Genomic DNA, 20,951 nt, shown 5'->3' on the forward strand with positions numbered 1-20,951 from the left:
CATATTAAATAATCCAGGACAAAGAACAATTAACCCATGGAAATAAACTAAAAATCAACACGTCAAACATCATGATTACGGAAGTTTAAATAAGCATAATATATTTTATTTCATTTTTCCTCGTACTTTTATTTATTGTCATTTTAATTATTGTTATTTATTTTATATTGTTATTTAAATATCGTCATTTACTATACGCTTCGCTTAAAATATAAATCGACAAACCGGTCATTAAATGGTAAACCCCCTTTTATATATTATTATATATAATTATATATATTTTGTACAAATATAGTTGTTTAAAAATATAGTGTGCAATAAGCCCGCTCCCTGTGGAACGAACTGGACTTACTAAAAACTATACTACTCTACGATTAGGTACACTGCCTATAGTGTTGTAGCAAGGTTAGGTATATCGATTTTGTAAATAAATAATTAAAACTTGTGTAATTTGTAACGCTTTTCGTATCAAAAATATATAGTATATCACGTACCCCTTTGCTTTGACATCACTTACATGTTCTTACCACATGTAAATATTAGTTACCAAGCTATTAGGGAAGATATGCAAGGTGGTACAACTCAACGTAGAATATATTTTAAGTACTTGTGTCCATGGCGTAAAACATAAAATGCATGTATTCTCATCCCAAAATATTTGTAGAGTTTAAAAATGGGACTATATACTCACGGTAGTAAAAGTATATTAATAATAAGTTTTTAACTTATTAAAAATATGGTCGTCGTCCTTGGATTAACGAACCTATAATAATAATAACGATTCAGATAATAATACATGTGAACAAAATTAATATAGCAAGTTCATATCATATATTCAATCACATGTGATTGTTTAAGTTTATATTTTCAATCACATGTGATTATTTAAGTTGTCAAGTTTAGTAGTCCAAAATAGTCCGAAAAGTCCAACAGTCCAACAGTCCAATAATCGATATATATATATATATATATATATATATATATATATATATATATATATATATATATATATATATATATATATATATATATATATATATATATATATATATATATATATATATATATATATATATATATATATATATATATATATATATATATATATATATATAATCTTAGAATTACCCCACAGCGTATTGTGCACGTATTGTCTTGCATTAATCCAGAGACATATTGTATACGTATTGTCTTAGAATTAACTAAGACGTATTGTGTACGTATTGTCTTAGGATTTATCAAAACGTATTGTGCACGTATTGTCATGGAACGTACCAAGATTATTATATATATACAATCTCGAAATTAATCAAGATTATAATATTTTGTTATACTAATGATAACATGTCCAAATATATATAGGATATAGGAAAAGTTAACAAGGATATGGTTAATATAGTTTTTATAATATAAATTTCATCCATACCACGTTAATTTTAGCAGGTTTTGTTTTGCTCGCCAAATATTCATTACAACTCCGTTTAAAGTGAATCAAATTGCTATGGATTCCTTAAGAAGTCAATTTTACAAAACTAATTCGAAAAGTTCATCATAAGTGGTATTTTTTAGAGCTTTACCCTCTTTTTGTGTCAGTGGACAGATTTGGAAAAATCCCGGCATCCACCCAATATATGATTTTTGATAAAATACTTCCACATTGTCTGAAATCATGAAAAAAATACTGGAAGTCTTATTTACATATATTAACATATTTCTAAAGTCTTAGCCTTAAACTCAAAGTCTAAGATAGGTTTTTAATTCCCAACCCAAAACAGCCCGCTTTTTACTGAATGGAGATTAAAGGATATATGTTAAGTTTCAAGGTGTTCTTCATATGTACAAGTTATAAGTTCTTATATTAACTTAATATAACATCATAATACATATAAATAAGTGTTATTAGAGTTAAATTAGAAATATTAGATTAGTTTTTCAAACAAGTTTAGAATCAACTAAACTATGTTCTAGTTTATAAACTCTTATATAGATAGCTATAAACATATGAATTGAACAAGAGTTGAAGTAGAGTTTTTACCTCAAGTTTAGAATGTAAAGTTGCTAGAAATAAGTAGTAGAATAAAACTTGAGAGAGTTCTTTCAAGTGTGTGTGAAAATTGGAAGTAAAATTTGAAAAATGAATGTGTAAAAATGAGTTAGAAATGGTGCTTATTTATAGGCTTAAAAATTTGGCTTTTAGTGAAAATATCTAAGATAAGTTAAAATGTATTAAGTCATGGATGACATATTAAATTGATTAGGTCATGGATGAAATATTATACAAATAATTGCAGATTTCTATTGGTATATACCAATAGTAAATACTTCTAGAAGCGGTGTATAATACGGGTAAAAATACCGTATGAATGCGAGTAGAATTCTTGAGAAAATTGAACAGAAATTTGAGTATAGCTATCCTTTATATGTATTGGTATATTATAAAGTGTATTCAATACTTGTAAGGATGTATTTACACTCGTAATACATTATATTTAAATACATTTTTACATAAGTTAATTACGTCGTTTAAATAGTAACATATATATTGTTCAAAAACTCTTTAAATTAGTAATATGAAAATATATATACAATACTTTGTTAATATACTTAATGAGATATTTAATTATCATATTTTCAAGTTAAATATATATAAATCCATATATATACACAATAATTAAACAATTAAACAATTAAATCAAGTTATGACGTTCGTGAATCGTCGGAATAAAAGGGTGAACAAAAGCTTGTGTAAAACTCTTTCTGGAGGTTCAAGATTTATTAAAAATTCATTGCTTATCAAGTCGGAATTATATAAAGATTAAGTTTAAATTTGGTCGGAAATTTCCGGGTCGTCACTTTTTGGGATGAGAATACATGCAGGTTTTATAAATGATTTACAAAATAGACACAAGTATGTGAAACTACATTCAATGTTTGAATTATTGAAATCAAATATGCCCCTTTTTATTAAGTCTGGTAATCTAAGAATTAGGAAACAGACACCCTAATTGACACGAATCCTAAAGATAGATCTATTGGGCCTAACAAACCCCATCCAAAGTACCGGATGCTTTAGTACTTCGAAACTTATATCATATCCGAAGGGTGTCCCGGAATGATGGGGATATTCTTATATATGCATCTTGTTAATGTCGATTACCAGGTGTTCACCATATGAATGATTTTTTATCTCTATGTATGGGATGTGTATTGAAATATGAAATCTTGTGGTCTATTGTTACAATTTGATATATATAGGTTAAACCTATAACTCACCAACATTTTTGTTGACGTTTAAAGCATGTTTATTCTCAGGTGAATACTAAGAGCTTCCGTTGTTGCATACTAAAATAAGGACAAGATTTGGAGTCCATGTTTGTATGATATTGTGTAAAAACTGCATTCAAGAAACATATGTCGATGTAATATATTTCTATTGTAAACCATTATGTAATGATCGTGTGTAAATAATATATTTTAGATTATCATTATTTGATAATCTACGTAATACTTTTGAAACCTTTATTGATAAAATAAAGGTTATGGTTGTTTAAAAATGAATGCAGTCTTTGAAAAACGTCTCATATAGAGGTCAAAACCTCGCAACGAAATTAATTAATATGGAACGTTTATAATCAATATGAACGGGACATTTCAGTTAGTATCAGAGCGTTGTCTTAGAGAACCAAAAAATTTGCATTAGTGTGTCTTATCGAGTTTGTTAGGATGCATTAGTGAGTCTGGACTTCGACCGTGTTTTCTTTAAAAACGATTGTTTAACACTTTAGTTGGAAACTATATATTATTAACATGTAAATATTATGTGATATATTAACCTCTTAATGTGTTTGATATTGTGTGATAGATGTCTACCACTAGTACAAATCCCATTGATTCACCTAATAATAATAAAGAGTCGAATATATTTTGGGAAGATTCACAAATTCCCGAAGAGGAACCGGAAGAAGAGGAACTGGAAGAGGAGGAACTGGAAGAGGAGGAATCGGAATAAGAGGAACCGGAAGAGGAGGAACCGGAAGAAGAAGAGGTTTCGGAGGAAGAAATATTGATACCTATAGTAAATCGATTAAATAAAAGAAAATCCTCAACGAACGGACCAAAGTTAATAATGTTTAATGGTGTTTCCGCCGAGGAAGCAAAATATTGGAAAGATTACCAATTTTCCGATGGATCGGATCCCTATGAGGATTCCGATGATGTTATAGAAATTACCTCGACCCAATTTAATAAAGCGAAAGAAAATAATAAGGGAAAAGGTATAAAAATAGAGAAACCCGATTCCAACCCCGATGAACTTTATATGTATCGACAACATCCGTATTTCCTAAAATGTAACAATGACCCGGGAACCTCTAAACCACCAGGTTTTTCTAAACCATTATGGAAAACGACGGCTCGTATTAGAGGAACACCATATATTCCTAGAAAATTAGGAAAACGAACCAAGTCCGAAGAAGAAGAACCCAGTGATTCAGATTAGAGGGTTGTAATCATGTTGTGTATTATATGTATTGTAGTATGCTTGTACTTTTATGTTCTATGTAAAAATTGCTTGTATTGTTTGTTAATTATCTTTTATGAATCTAAACCTTGTCTATTTTACAGTATAAAAACAAAATGGACGTTAAGGGTAGACAACCGAATATTTTAGAAGACCTACCAGAGGATATGATTGAGGAAATCTTGTCTAGAGTTGGTCAGAATTCATCAGCACATTTAGTTATGGCCAAATTAACTTGTCAAACGTTTGAAAGACTTTCCAGAAATGCCTTAGTTTATAAAAGGCTTTCCTTTGATAGGTGGGGTATATCACATTGGGGAGACTTTAAGTTACGCCGTGTTTTCTTTAAAGCGTTAAATGCGGGGAACCCAAATGCAATTTTACGCTACGGGTTAAGAACCTATTTTGACTCAACATATCCCAACATAGGATTTCGTGAATTAGAAAGAGCTTCTAACATGCAACATAAAGAAGCATGTTATGCTTACGGGTTAGTGATGTTCGCTTCTTACCAAAGTGAGAAAAAGAACATCGGATTGCAGCTTTTAAATAAAACTTTTCCACAAGTGACGGATTCAGTAGTTGGGGTGAGAAACAAGTTTTTTAGATTATTACGGGGCTGTTGGACATTATGAAACCCTCGTCCTTTTGACGACATTACAACATGCTGCCTAGCCAATGGTCATAACAGTTATTTTCCACAAGACCAAGGATGGGAAATCGTCTTAGTAAAACCAGAATGCATGACTTGTTTCTGGACTTATGAATTACGTGTCTTTATTTCCTTTGCTGAACAACTTGCGTATTAACTAGATTTATCTTCAAAACTGTCATGTATCAAAGTGTACTATATTTCATGTTATATGTAATATAGCGATGTTGTAAGGTTGAAGAATATTTATATGTGATATATTATTATAATCACTTTTTCATATGGAATTGTAGTAGTTGAATTGTATATTAGCTACTAAGTATGAACTTAACGGGTAGGTAGTACCCGAATTTAAACTTATAAAACGCTAATATGAATAAAACGCTTTTATAAATGAGTTCATATTATGCTACGAGATACTATTGACCACTCTTAATATTCTATATGATTAACTTGTTTCATTTGACTATTTTGAAGGAAATGGCACCGACTACTCGACAAACCTTGAATATGAACGAAGAGGAATTTCGTACCTTTCTTGCTGCAAACATAGCCGCAGTACAGGCTGCGCTACATACCAACAATAACTCTGAATCTAGCAATGCAGCTAATGGTGTAAGAAATGGTGTAGGATGCTCCTACAGGGAATTTACTGCCTGCAAACCTTCAGAATTTGATGGGACCGAAGGACCAATCGGATTGAAATGGTGGACCGAGAAAGTTGAATCGGTGTTTGCCATAAGTAAGTGTGCTGAAGGTGACAAAGTGAAGTACGCTACGCATACCTTCACAGGTATTGCGTTAACATGGTGGAATACCTATCTAGAACAAGTGGGACAAGATACTGCTTACGCGCTACCGTGGTCAGCATTCAAGCACTTGATGAACGAGAAGTACCGTCCCAGAACCGAGGTCAATAAGCTCAAGTCAGAACTTAGAGGGTTACGAACATAGGGATTCGATATTACTTTGTACGAAAGACGATTCACAGAATTGTGCCTATTGTGTCCGAGAGCGTTCGAAGATGAGCAAGAGAAGATCGACGCATTTGTGAATGGGTTACCAGAGAGAATCCAAGAAGATATAAGTTCACACGAGCCTGCCTCCATACAAAAGGCATGTAGAATGGCTCACAAACTAGTGAACCAGATTGAGGGAAGAATTAAAGAACAGGCGGCCGAAGAGGCCAACGTGAAGCTAGTCAAAAGAAAGTGGGAGGAAAACGGTGATAAGAGTCACCAATACAACAACAACTATCCCAACAATCGCAACATCAATCGCAACTACCACAAACGGCACAACAACAACAACAACTACAACTACAACAATCATCCCAACAACAATAACAACCACAACAACAACAACAACAACAACAATCAGAAGCAGCTATGCCAAAGGTGTGAAAAGTATCACTCGGGGTTCTGCACCAAATTTTGTAACAAGTGTAAAAGAAATGGTCATAGCGCGGCGAAGTGTGAGGTCTACGGACCAGGGGTTAATAGAACGAAAGGAACAAATGGTGTCGGAACGAGTAATGGTTGAGCAAGTAGTGTCGGAGCAAGTTATGCCAATGTAGTTTGTTATAAATGTGGAAAACCGGGCCACATTATTAGAAATTGCCCGAACCAGGAGAACACGAATGGACAAGGCCGCGGAAGAGTTTTCAATATTAATGCGGCAGAGGCACAGGAAGACCCGGAGCTTGCTACGGGTACGTTTCTTATTGACAATAAATCTGCTTACGTTTTATTTGATTCGGGTGCGGATAGAAGCTATATGAGTAGAGATTTTTGTGCTAACTTGTCCATTGACGCCATTGGATTGTAAATTTTTACTCGAATTAGCAAACGGTAAATTAATTTCAGCATATTATATATGTTGGAATCGAGAAATTAAACTGGGTAGCGAAATATTTAAGATTGATTTGATACCAGTAGAGTTAGGGAGTTTTGATGTAATAGTTGGCATGGACTGGCTGAAGGAGATGAAAGCAGAGATCGTATGTTACAAAAATGCAATTTGCATCGTACAAGAAGAAGGAGAACCCTTAATGGTGTATGGAGAAAAGGGCAACACGAAGCTATATCTTATTAGTAATTTGAAGGCACAAAAACTAATAAGAAAAGGTTGCTATGCTGTTATAGCACACGTCGAGAAAGTACAAACTGAAAAAAGAGCATCAATGATGTTCCCGTCGCAAAAGAATTTCCCGATGTATTTTCGAAAGAATTACCGGGACTACCTCCACATCAATCTGTTGAATTTCAAATAGATCTTGTACCAGGAGCTGTACCAATAGCTCATGCTCCTTACAGACTCGCAACCAGCGAGATGAAAGAACTGCAAAGCCAACTGCAAGAACTATTAGAACGTGGTTTCATTCGACCAAGCACATCACCAAGGGGAGCTCCTGTTTTGTTTGTTAAGAAGAAGGATGGTAAATTTAGGTTGTGTATTGACTACAGAGAGTTGAATAAACTTACCATCAAAAACCCTTATCCACTGCCGGGAATTGACGACTTATTTGATCAACTACAAGGCTCGTCGGTTTATTCAAAAATCGATTTACGTTCTGGATATCATCAAATGAGAGTAAAGGAGGATGATATTCCAAAAACTGCTTTTAGGACGTGTTATGGTCATTACGAGTTTATGGTTATGCCGTTTGGATTGACTAACGCACCAGCTGTGTTCATGGACCTTATGAACCGAGTATGTGGGCCATATCTTGACAAGTTTTTCATCATTTTCATCGATGACATACTTATTTACTCAAAGAATGATCAAGAGCACGAAGAACATTTGAGAAAAGTGCTAGAAGTATTGAGGAAAGAAAAACTGTATGCTAAGTTTTCAAAGTGTGCATTTTGGTTGGAAGAAGTTCAATTCCTCGGTCACATAGTGACCAAAGAAGGTATCTAGGTGGACCCAGCAAAGATCGAAACCGTTCAAAAGTGGGAAACCCCAAAAACTCCGAAGCATATACGTCAATTTTTAGGATTGGCTGGTTACTACAGAAGATTCATCCAAGATTTCTCCAAAATAGCAAAACCCTTGACTGCATTAACGCATAAAGGGAAGAAATTTGAATGGAAGGATGAACAAGATAATATATATCGATTGATTCAAGATAGTATACACTGAGACGTGTATACACTGGGTCGTGGATTGATTCAAGATAATATATATCAATTTATTTCTGTACATCTAACTGTGGACAACTAGTTGTAGGTTACTAACGAGGATAGCTGACTTAATACACTCAAATCTTTAAAACATAATAAAAATGGTTGTAATTATATTTTGATCATACTTTGATATATATGTACATATTTGTATAGGTTCGTGAATCGATCCGTGGCCAAGTCTTATTTCCGAGGAAGGAAATATCTGTGAAATTGAGTTATAGTCCCACTTTTAAAATCTAATATTTTTGGGATGAGAATACATGCAGGTTTTATAAATGATTTACAAAATAGACACAAGTACGTGAAACTACATTCTATGGTTGAATTATCGAAATCGAATATGTCCCTTTTTATTAAGTCTGGTAATCTAAGAATTAGGGAACATACACCCTAATTGACGCGAATCCTAAATATAGATCTATTGGGCCTAACAAACCCTATCCAAAGTACCGGATGCTTTAGTACTTCGAAATTTATATCATATCCGAAGGGTATCCCGGAATGATGGGGATATTCTTATATATGCATCTTGTTAATGTCGATTACCAGGTGTTCACCATATGAATAATTTTTTATCTCTATGTATGGGATGTGTATTGAAATATGAAATCTTGTGATCTATTGTTACGATTTGATATATATAGGTTAAACCTATAACTCACCAACATTTTTGTTGACGTTTAAAGCATGTTTATTCTCAGGTGAATACTAAGAGCTTCAGCTGTTGCATACTAAAATAAGGACAATATTTGGAGTCCATGTTTGTATGATATTGTGTAAAAACTACATTCAAGAAACATATGTCGATGTAATATATTTCTATTGTAAACCATTATGTAATGATCGTGTGTAAACAATATATTTTAGATTATCATTATTTGATAATCTACGTAATGCTTTTGAAACCTTTATTGATAAAATAAAGGTTATGGTTGTTTTAGAAATGAATGCAGTCTTTGAAAAACGTCTCATATAGAGGTCAAAACCTCGCAACAAAATCAATTAATATGGAACGTTTATAATGAATATGAACGGGACATTTCAATTGACATAACAACTGTTTGAGAGTCTGAAAAGCCTTTTCTTGTTCATTAGTCCATCGAAAGGCTACATCTTTTCTAGTTAACTTATTCAACGGACCTGCTATTTTAGAGAAGTCTTTGATAAATCGGCGGTAATAACCTGCTAAACCCAGAAAACTCTTAATTTCTGTCGGCATTTTCAGTGAGTTCTAATTCATTACGGCCTCTATCTTAGACTGATCCACTTTAATACCCTATTCACAAATCACATGACCCAGAAACTGTACTTCCCGCAACCAAAATTCACACTTGGAAAACTTAGCGTACAACTGTTCCTGTTTCAGAAGTTCTAATGCCAGTCTCAAATGTGTAGCATGATCTTTCTCGGTTTTCGAATATATCAAGATATCATCTATGAAGATAATCACAAACTTATCAAGATACTAACGACACACCATGTTCATGAGATCCATAAACACTGCTGGCGCGTTTGTTAACCCAAATGACATAACTAAAAATTCATAATGACCATATCTAGTTCTGAACGCTGTTTTCGGTATATCACTCTCTACAACACGTACCTGATGATACCCTGAACGTAAATCAATCTTTGAAAAGTAGGAAGCACCCTGTAACTGATTAAATAAGTCGTCTATTCTTGGTAACGGATACTTATTCTTGATTGTTCTCTTGTTTAAATCACGATAATCTATACACATACAAAGCGGCCCATCTTTCTTTTTCACAAACAAAACAGGAGCACCCCACGATGAAGAACTTGGTCAGATAAACCCCTTATCTAACAGTTCCTGAATCTGAGACATCATTTCTCGGATTTCTGACGGAGCTAATCTGTAAGGAGCTTTTGCAACTGGCGTAGCACCTGGACCCAAATCAATTTTATACTCTACTACACGTACTGGGGGTAACCCTGGTAAATCATCTGGAAATACTTCTGGATATTCTGACACAACGGGAATATCGGTCTCCTGCTTCTTCTCTTTCTTAACATCAATCACGTAGGCTAAGAATGAATCACACCCTTTCGTTATTGCCGTCTGAGCTTTCATTAGGGAAACCATATGGAAGTTAAATCCACTGCGTTCTCCCCTAGCTATCACTCGGGATCCGTCGTCCAAACGGAAAGAAATCATCTTCTTATCACACTTAATATTAGCCCTATTAGCTCTTAACCAATTCATACCTATGACTACATCAAAGCTAGGTATAGGCATCAACAAACAGGTTAAAGGAAAAGAATGGCCGTCAATTTCGATGGTAATTACAGACACAGATGATGTGCATGGAACCATTTTACCATCAGCTACTTCTATTCCCAAAGGCTCATCTAATATCCTAACAGGCAACTTCAACTTATCACAGAAACCTAAGGACATAAAATATCGATTCGCTCCAGAATCAAATAACACAAGAGCTGGCAAGGAATTAAACAAGAACAAACTGGTAATGACGTCATCGGTAGCGGTTGTAGCGTCTACCATCATCTGAAATGCCCTTGCCTCTGCTGTTGGAGGATTCTTTCTCTTCTGCCCGGTAGTAGAAGCAGAAGATCCCCCAGAAGTTACTGACCTCGCTCCTAACCCTGCCCCAGAACTGGCTATCGTCGCAGATGGACAATTCGCTGATCTATGCCCCTCTTGATGGCAACTCCAACAAACATTAGACTTAAAAGAACAAGCTGTTGATTCATGACCTAACACTCTACATTTCAAACACCTTCTGGTCATTGGAGAACACGGGCCGGTATGGGTTGACTTACAAACATTACACCACCCAGACTGACTTGAACCTAATCCACTAATACCAGACTTACTTTTCTGTTTAAACCTGCCTGACTTTTTACCACGAAAATCGGATTGCTTACTCAATTGCTGATTTGACTGTCCACCCGATTGACCTTCTGATTTACCCCCAAAAGATCCACTTCTTGAGCTTTCTCTTTTTGCTGCCATTATATCACCTTCTATAACTTTAGCCATCTCATGAGCCTGCGCCAAGATTTTTGCAAATCTCGTAACTGTTCTATATTCTGGCTTAATCACCCGCATAAAATGCTGAATCTTATCCTTTTTAGTCGGTACCCACTGTTGAACAAACCTTAACTTCGATGTAAAATCTCTGAAAACCTCATCAATCGTCATGTTTTCAGTCATTTTCATACTCAGAAACTCAGTTTTCAATCTTTCCATCTCATACTCAGAACAATACTGCTCACGAACCTTAGCAGCGAACTGTTCCCAAGTTATCTGACTGATCTATTCTTTGGGTAAATATGCAGTAATAGAATCCCACCACTCCATTGCTTCACCTTTGAGAAGCCTACTAGCAAACAGTACCATAGATTCAGGCTCACAAAAACATGCTTCCAATGCTCTCTCTACTTCTCTTAGCCAATTAAGGGTCATTGTAGGGTTTGTGTGATTACAGTACTCAGGAGGTTTGCAGTCCATAAACTGTTTATAGGCACACTTCCTTCTTGTCTCAGGGACTTGAAATGGGTACATCATTTGATTAGGAAAAGTCTGGTTAAACGGAAATGGCAATGCGAGGTTTTGATAGGTGGTTTGAGGAAACTGTGACTGAGAACCGCCACCAGCTTGAGTATAAAAGTTAGGAGGAAAGGTTGTGTTCAACGCAGTGGTATTAGGGTTCCATTGCGCCCGTTCTTGTTCTAATTCTTTGATTTTATCTTGAGCTTCTAATAACCGACTTTGAAGTTCTATTACTTCTTGAGAAGTTTCTTCTTTTGAAGACACATGTCCATCTTCGTCAGGGGCTCTGAATGTACCAGTTCCAGGGGCAGCAGGGCCAGTAGCGTTAGCTTCGTTATCTGTCATTGCTGCACTACCACAACACTCACACCAAAACGTAGTATAAATTCTGTTAGTACTAACAACTAACACATATCCTGTCCTAATCCTCAATTAACCCATCCCCAGCATGTTATGTTTGACATGACTCTTCTAAGTTTGGGAACATGACATTTAGATCACAATGCACATGCTGCCAAACTCAGCTCTGATAGCAACTTGTGACACCGCTAATTTTTTTTATACGTGGCAGAAGCATTCTACTATTTAAATACGATATAAACATTTGTACAAACCGATGTCACGTGTCATTAAAAAAATTTACATATTCAACTGGAAAGGACGTAATTACATTCTTCTTTCAAAAGTACACTGTTCATATTCTAAAAGACCACATCAGAGTTAACCCTGTCAAACATAACATCATCATGCCCGTCTTCTCCCAAAAGCACTATCTATAAAAGCTAATAACCTGCAGGGAGGAGATGGAGGGGAATTAGCACAAAGCTAAGTGAGTACCACTAACTACAGGCCATAGCGTACATAAGTGTTATACTAATCATGTCACAATAGTCTAACACACAAACATCACCCAAGTGCCGTCTACAGAGACTCTGGCGGCTCGGCCAAACCATTAACCACCAGCTGATCGGACTGGGGCTTACCAGAAGTTCCTCCACCACCGTATGTATATACATAATCCATACGCGACGAATGCGTCATTCACATATATATACAACACGGCTGTCTAGGCTACTAAAGAGGAACCCAACCCGCAGGTTGATCTCTCCCACCGAGGCTACCACACAATAGGGACGCACTGGGCTCCAGCAGACAAGCATCAACTAACATGCAGTCATCACAAGAACTAACTAACCACAACAATAAGTATATCTAACAAGCATGGCAATCATAATATAACACGCTTCTATATACTATATTCTCCAGTTAGTCCCACTCACCAAATACCAGCAAATGAGAAGGTATTCAGCTATCTAATCACTGAACCTTCTCTTTCTCCTTTTCTCCTGGGAAAAACATATATACAAGTTAGTTTCTGTTCGTTAACATCAAATAACACAATATATAAATTTTTGTATCAAAAACTGTCCGCTAAAATTTTTTGCTTAACACTTGTGCACTTTCAAAATTTACATCCTGAACATCAAAATACAAACGGGCAGCATAACGGCTAAAAATCAACACTTAGGTAAAATATTCTGCCCTGGACACTCAGTCGGTCGACTGACTCTTACAGTCGGTCAACTGTCGACACAACCGGTCGACTGACCTTCCTAGTCAGTCGATTCATTTGGTATTACATCAATCGGCCGAAGGTAAATCTCAGTCGGTCGGTTCACTCAACAGTCGGTCGGTTGACTTCGTCAATCGGTCGGTTCAACCCTCAGTCGGTTGACTGTAGACCGATAGTCGGCCGACTGTATTCATCTTCATCAGAAACTGAACAAAGGCTATGGACTTCACGATGAAATCCTCAAATCTCGATCTAGAGCTCGTTTTAAACACCAAAATTGACCACAACTTGTTCACTACTTGTTATAGGCTCAAAACCCACAACAATTTGACCATAACAACACTTAAATCACTTGTTTTGACACAAATTTACACTTTTATGAAAACTAACACAAAACCTTAAATTTCTCAAAGATTAAAGCATGGAAGCTTGTGATTCTTACCTTAAAAGAATCAGTGAATCACAAGGAACACAAAGATATGAACAATTTGAGCTCTAAAACAAGAATCAAGGATTAGAGTTTGAAGTAGGTGAGGGAGATGAAGAACGGGTGTATTTGGAAATTTTCTAGAAATGAGAAGAAGAACACACAGACTAGTCACTTAATTTAGGTTAATTTCTCACACTGTGCAACACACGGGTATTTATCAGTTATCTGATATCTTTCGTAGATCATTTGGCAACCCAAACGGAGTCCAAATTAAATAAACAAACCTGTTCTGTGACCCTTGTCACAAACTGGTCCTAACCACATCATTAAATAATAATAAATATTAAATAAAAAATAAAAGCATATAATAACGCAATACAAACTTAACGGCAATCTAATAATCTTACATCTAGGCCCGATTGAGGATGTTACAATGATGCCAAAAGATGATGTATCAAAATAATAAAGAAAACATTGGATTCTTGCTACTCAAACTTCGGTTATGATCATTTAATTATTATTTTTTTTTGTTATTCGAACAACCCACAGGTGAACCACAAGCGTATTTTTTTTTTATTTCTGCAAACCACAACCGAAACCCGTTTAAACACCACCTTAGAAAATCACCTTCGAAAACACCCTTAAAACCACTTCATTCACCATCTTCCTATTTCCTATCAACGAGAACCATCCGAGAACTAACACCAAGAACAACTTTCACCTCCATCATCCTCTCTTTCTCATCTCTATCTTCTCTCTCTCTCTCTCTCTCTATATATATAAATATATACATACATATAATCGGACTACCACCTTCTCTAATTGTTCCATCGACAATCACCACCACCCATTTACTATATATATTCCTTTCATTTCGGAAATCGCCTATTTTACTCAAATACTTTTCTCTTTTGGTTGACTTTTTGCAAAAAGATAACCCCACTAGATTATTAAAGGAAATAGGAAACCGAGTAGTTGGATTATGGACCACATGTTTTTTTTTGTTCCTAGCCGTGTAACGTTTCATATGGTATGATGCAAATGCAACTTGCCTATAAAGTTAAAGGTGATAACTAGTGGGAGACAAGAAGGGATGTGTTTGGAAGGCTGCGTATTTTTTTATTAATTCGGATGAACCCACAGTTTACTTCACATTCTAAATTATGTCAAAGGTGAAAATATTGTTTGTGCTGCTATTCACTACTTCCTATTCCTTTTTCCATTTTTTTTATATATCTAAAACACCCACCTGTAAAGGTAGGAAGATAACGAAGATGGCGAGATGAATTTCGATGATAGATAATATGATAATTATTATGATGTAAATGGAATGATGATGATGACAATCGTAGATGATATATGATGATAAGATGACGATCGTGATTAGAAGTATGATGATGTTTCATTGATAATAATGATCCTGTAACGATGATAAACAAAAATAAATTGATGAATGATGTCGTGATATATAATCATATGGGTTTATGATGAAGATGATAAACAGTTCCTATATGTTAAATAATTAATCATGCGAGATATTACAAGAAGTAACGAGCAGTTCATTGGTGGGGAGTGTGTCTAGGAAACAGAAGGTCCTGGGTTCGAACCCAAGCCACTATGTTTTTTTAGTTATCAAGAAAAGCTGATGTTGGGTTCACTAATTTGCTAGTTGGACTACAATATAATCTGTCTAATTAGCCCACTTACTTAATTCCTTTGTTGGGCCGAGACTAAGATCCCTGTTGGGCCAGGACGTGTGTTGGGCCGAAATCAGTTTTAATAATTCATGAAGATAATAAAATCGTAAGAGTATGATGGTGGGTTTTATTTTAAGAAGTCTATCTCAAGGGTTTAATAAAATAATGTGTGGTAATACTCAGAAAAAGCTAAGGCAGAGAAATGGTTAAGGGAGTGGCCTTTGAACGAGAGGTCTTGGGTTCAAGCCCCAGAGAGTGGAGTTTATTTTTTAGAACTCATTACTTGAAGGTAGTCTTTTTCTATTATTATTATTATTATTATTATTATTATTATTATTATTATTATTATTATTATTATTATTATTATTATTATTATTATTATTATTATCAAAACTACTATTTTTATTATCATTATTATTAATACCATATTTATTATCATTATTAGTAAAAACATTATTTTTATAGATATTATAGTTATTATTATTATTACTATTATTATACTTATTCTAATATTATTATAACGATTAATTTGCAAAAACATAATATATTTAATATACATAATTTAAAATTATTAATATTTTTATTTATCTAAAATATACAAAATGAATATATAATAAAATATATAAGATATTGATATAAAAATCACTAATAAAAAGTATATATAATTGTTCGATTTTGATTATAGGTTTTAATATATATACAAATAATATAGGTTCGTGAATTCGAGGTCAACCCTACACTTGTTAAATGATGTCATATGTATTTTTACTACAAAATACAGTATGGTGAGTTTCATTTGCTCCCTTTTTAAATGCTTTTGCAATATATATTTTTGGGACTGAGAATACATGCGCTACTTTTATAACTGTTTTACGAAATAGACACAAGTAATCAAAACTACATTATATGGTTGAATGATCGAAGCCAAATATGCCCCTTTTTGCTTGGTAACTTAAGAATTAGTATACCGATATACTAATTGAGACGAATCCTAAAGATAGATCTATTGGGCCTAACGAACCCCATCCAAAGTACCGGATGCTTTAGTACTTCGATGTTGTTTATATCATGTCCGAAGGATTTCCCGGAATGATAAGGGATATTCTTATATGCATCTTGTTAATGTCGGTTACCAGATGTTCACCATATGAATGATTTTTGTCTCTATGCATGGGACGTATATTTATGAGAACTGGAAATGAAATTCTTGTGGTCTATTAAAATGATGGAAATGATTATTTATGTTAAACTAATGAACACACCAACCTTTTGGTTTGAAATGTCTCGTTCATATTGATTATAAATGTTCCATATTAATTGATTTCGTTGCGAGGTTTTGACCTCTATATGAGACATTTTTCAAAGACTGCATTCATTTTTAAAACAACCATAACCTTTATTTTATCAATAAAGGTTTTAAAAACATTACGTAGATTATCAAATAATGATAATCTAAAATATACTGTTTACACACGACCATTACATAATGGTTTACAATACAAATATATTACATCGACATATGTTTCTTGAATGCAGTTTTTACATAATATCATATAAACATGGACTCCAAATCTTGTCCTTATTTTAGTATGCAACAGCGGAAGCTCTTAGTATTCACCTGAGAATAAACATGCTTTAAACGTCAACAAAAATGTTGGTGAGTTATAGGTTTAACCTATATATATCAAATCGTAACAATAGACCACAAGATTTCATATTTCAATACACATCCCATACATAGAGATAAAAATCATTCATATGGTGAACACCTGGTAACGAACATTAACAAGATGCATATATAAGAATATCCCCATCATTCCTGGACAACCTTCGGATATGATATAAATTTCGAAGTACTAAAGCATCTGGTACTTTGGATGGGGTTTGTTAGGCCCAATAGATCTATCTTTAAGATTCGCGTCAATTAGGGTGTCTGTTCTCTAATTCTTAGATTACCAGACATAATAAAAAGGGGCATATTCGGATTCGATAATTCAACCATAGAATGTAGTTTCACGTACTTGTGTCTATTTTGTAAATCATTTATAAAACCTGCATGTATTCTCATCCCAGAAATATTAGATTTTAAAAGTGGGACTATAACTCACTTTCACAGATATTTCCTTCCTCGGAAAATAAGACTTGGCCACAGATCGATTCACGAACCTATACAAATATGTACATATATATCAAAGTATGATCAAAATATAATTACAACCATTTTTATTATGTTTTAAAGATTTGAGTGTATTAAGTTAGCTGTCCTCGTTAGTAACCTACAACTAGTTGTCCACAGTTAGATGTACAGAAATAAATCGATATATATTATCTTGAATCAATCCACGACCCAGTGTATACACATCTCAGGCTAGATCACAACTCAAAGTATATATATATTTTTGGAATCAACCTCAACCCTGTATAGCTAACTCCAACATTATTGCATATAGAGTGTCTATGGTTGTTCCAAATAATATATATACATGGGTCAATATGATATGTCAAAACATTTGTATACGTGTCTATGGTATCTCAAGATTACATAATATATTAGAATACATGTATAATACAATATAAGTTAGCTAGGATATGAGTTGTATAGATTTGTTAAACATTTCCCGTAGCTAAAAAGATCAAAAATATCCAATCTTGTTTTACCCATAACTTCTTCATTTTAAATCCGTTTTGAGTGAATCAAATTGCTATGGTTTCATATTAAACTCTAATTTATGAATCTAAACAGAAAAAGTATAGGTTTATAGTCAGAAATATAATTTACAAGTCGTTTTTGTAAAGGTAGTCATTTCAGTCGAAAGAACGACGTCTAGATGACCATTTTAAGAAACATACTTTCACTTTGAGTTTAACCAAGATTTTTGGATATAGTTTCATGTTCATATGAAAAATAATTTTCCCAGAAGAACAACTTTTAAATCAAAGTTTATCATAGTTTTTAATTATCCAAACCAAAACAGCCCCCGATTTCACTACGACGGCGTATATGTATGAATCGAATAAGAAAGCTTGGAAGTAACTAAACTATGTTCTAGTGATTACAAGTTTAAACCTTCGAATAAGATAGCTTTATATGTATGAATCGAATGATGTTATGAACATCATTACTACCTCAAGTTTTCTGGATAAAACTACTGGAAATGAGAAAAATGGATCTAGCTTCAAAGGATCCTTGGATGGCTTGAAAGTTCTTGAAGCAGAATCATGACATGAAAACAGTTCAAGTAAGATTTTCAATCGAAATAAGATTGTTATAGTTGTAGAAATTGAATCAAAGTTTGAATATGAATATAACCTTGAATTAGAAAGATAACCTATTATAAATAACAAAGGTTCCTTGATCTTAGATGATTACTTGGAATGGATTAGAAAGCTTGGAAGTAGACTTGCAAACTTGGAAGTATTCTTGATTTTTATGAAACTATACTTATGGAATTTATGAAGAACACTTAGAACTTGAAGATGGAACTTGAGAGAGATCAATTAGATGAAGAAAATTGAAGAATGAAAGTGTTTGTAGGTGTTTTTGGTCGTTGGTATATGAATTAGATATAAAGGATATGTAATTTTGTTTTCATGTAAATAAGTCATGAATGATTACTAATATTTTTGTAATTTTATGAGATATTTCATGCTACTTGCCAAATGATGATTCCCACATGTGTTAGGTGACTCACATGGGCTGCTAAGAGCTGATCATTTGAGTGTATATACCAATAGTACATACATCTAAAAGCTGTGTATTGTACGAGTATGAATACGGGTGCATACGAGTAGAATTGTTATGAAACTGAACGAGGATGTAATTGTAAGCATTTTTGTTAAGTAGAAGTACTTTCATATGTGTCTTGAAGTCTTTCAAAATTTTAAGAATACATATCAAAACACAACATGTTTATACATTCTAATGGAGTCGTTAAGTCTTCGTTAGTCGTTACATGTAAGTGTTGTTTTGAAACCTTTAAGTTAACGATCTCAAATAATGTTGTTAACCCAATGTTTATTATATCAAATGAGATGTTAAATTATTATATTATCATGATATTATGATGTATGAATATCTCTTAATATGATACATACATTAAAATATCGTTGCAACGATAATCGTTACATATAAGTCTCGTTTCGTAATTCTTGAGTTAGTTGTCTTGTTTTTACATATGTAGTTCATTTTTAACACACTTAATGATATATTTAAATATCATTTTATCATGTTAAATATAGTGTATCAATATCTTAATATGATACATATGTATTTAGTAGACGTTATCATAACGATAATCGTTATATATATCATTTCGAGTTTCTTAACTTAGTAAACTCATTTCTTATGTATATCACACATTGTTAATATACTTAGTGAGATACTTACTCATCATAATCTCATGTCAACCATATATATATGTCTATATATACCACAACATGTAGTTTTCACAATTTTGTAACGTTCGTGAATCGCCGGTCAATTTGGGTGATCAATTGTCTATATGAAACTTATTTTATTTAATCAAGTCTTAACAAGTTTGATTGCTTAACACGTTGGAAACATTTAGTCATGTAAATATCAATCTCAATTAATATATATAAACATGGAAAAGTTCGGGTCACTACAGTACCTACCCGTTAAATAAATTTCGTCCCGAAATTTTAAGCTGTTGAAGGTGTTGACGAATCTTCTTGAAATAGATGCGGGTATTTCTTCTTCATCTGATCTTCACACTCCCAGGTGAACTCGAGTCCTCTACGAGCATTCCATCGAACCTTAACAATCGGTATCTTGTTTTGCTTAAGTCTCTTAACCTCACGATCCATTATTTCGACGGGTTCTTCAATGAATTGAAGTTTTTCATTGATTTGGATTTTGTCTAATGGAATAGTGAGATATTCTTTAACAAAACATTTCTTCAAATTCGAGATGTGGAAAGTGTTATGTACAGTCGCGAGTTGTTGAGGTAGCTCCAGTTGGTAAGCTACTGGTCCGACACGATCTATAATCTTGAATGGTCCAATGTACCTTGGATTTAGTTTCCCCCGTTTACCAAATCGAACAACGCCTTTCCAAGGTGAAACTTTAAGCATGACCATTTCTCCAATTTCAAACTCTATATCTTTTCTTTTACTGTCCCCGTAGCTCTTTTGTCGACTTTGGGCGGTTTTCAATCGTTGTTGAATTTGGATGATTTTCTCGGTAGTTTCTTGTATTATCTCCGGACCCGTAATCTGTCTATCCCCCACTTCATTCCAACAAATCGGAGACCTGCACTTTCTACCATAAAGTGCCTCAAACGGCGCATCTCAATACTAGAATGATAACTGTTGTTGTAGGAAAATTCTGCTAACGG

This window comes from Rutidosis leptorrhynchoides, chromosome 1 (genome assembly GCF_046630445.1).
Source record: "Rutidosis leptorrhynchoides isolate AG116_Rl617_1_P2 chromosome 1, CSIRO_AGI_Rlap_v1, whole genome shotgun sequence".
NCBI lineage: Eukaryota > Viridiplantae > Streptophyta > Magnoliopsida > Asterales > Asteraceae > Rutidosis > Rutidosis leptorrhynchoides.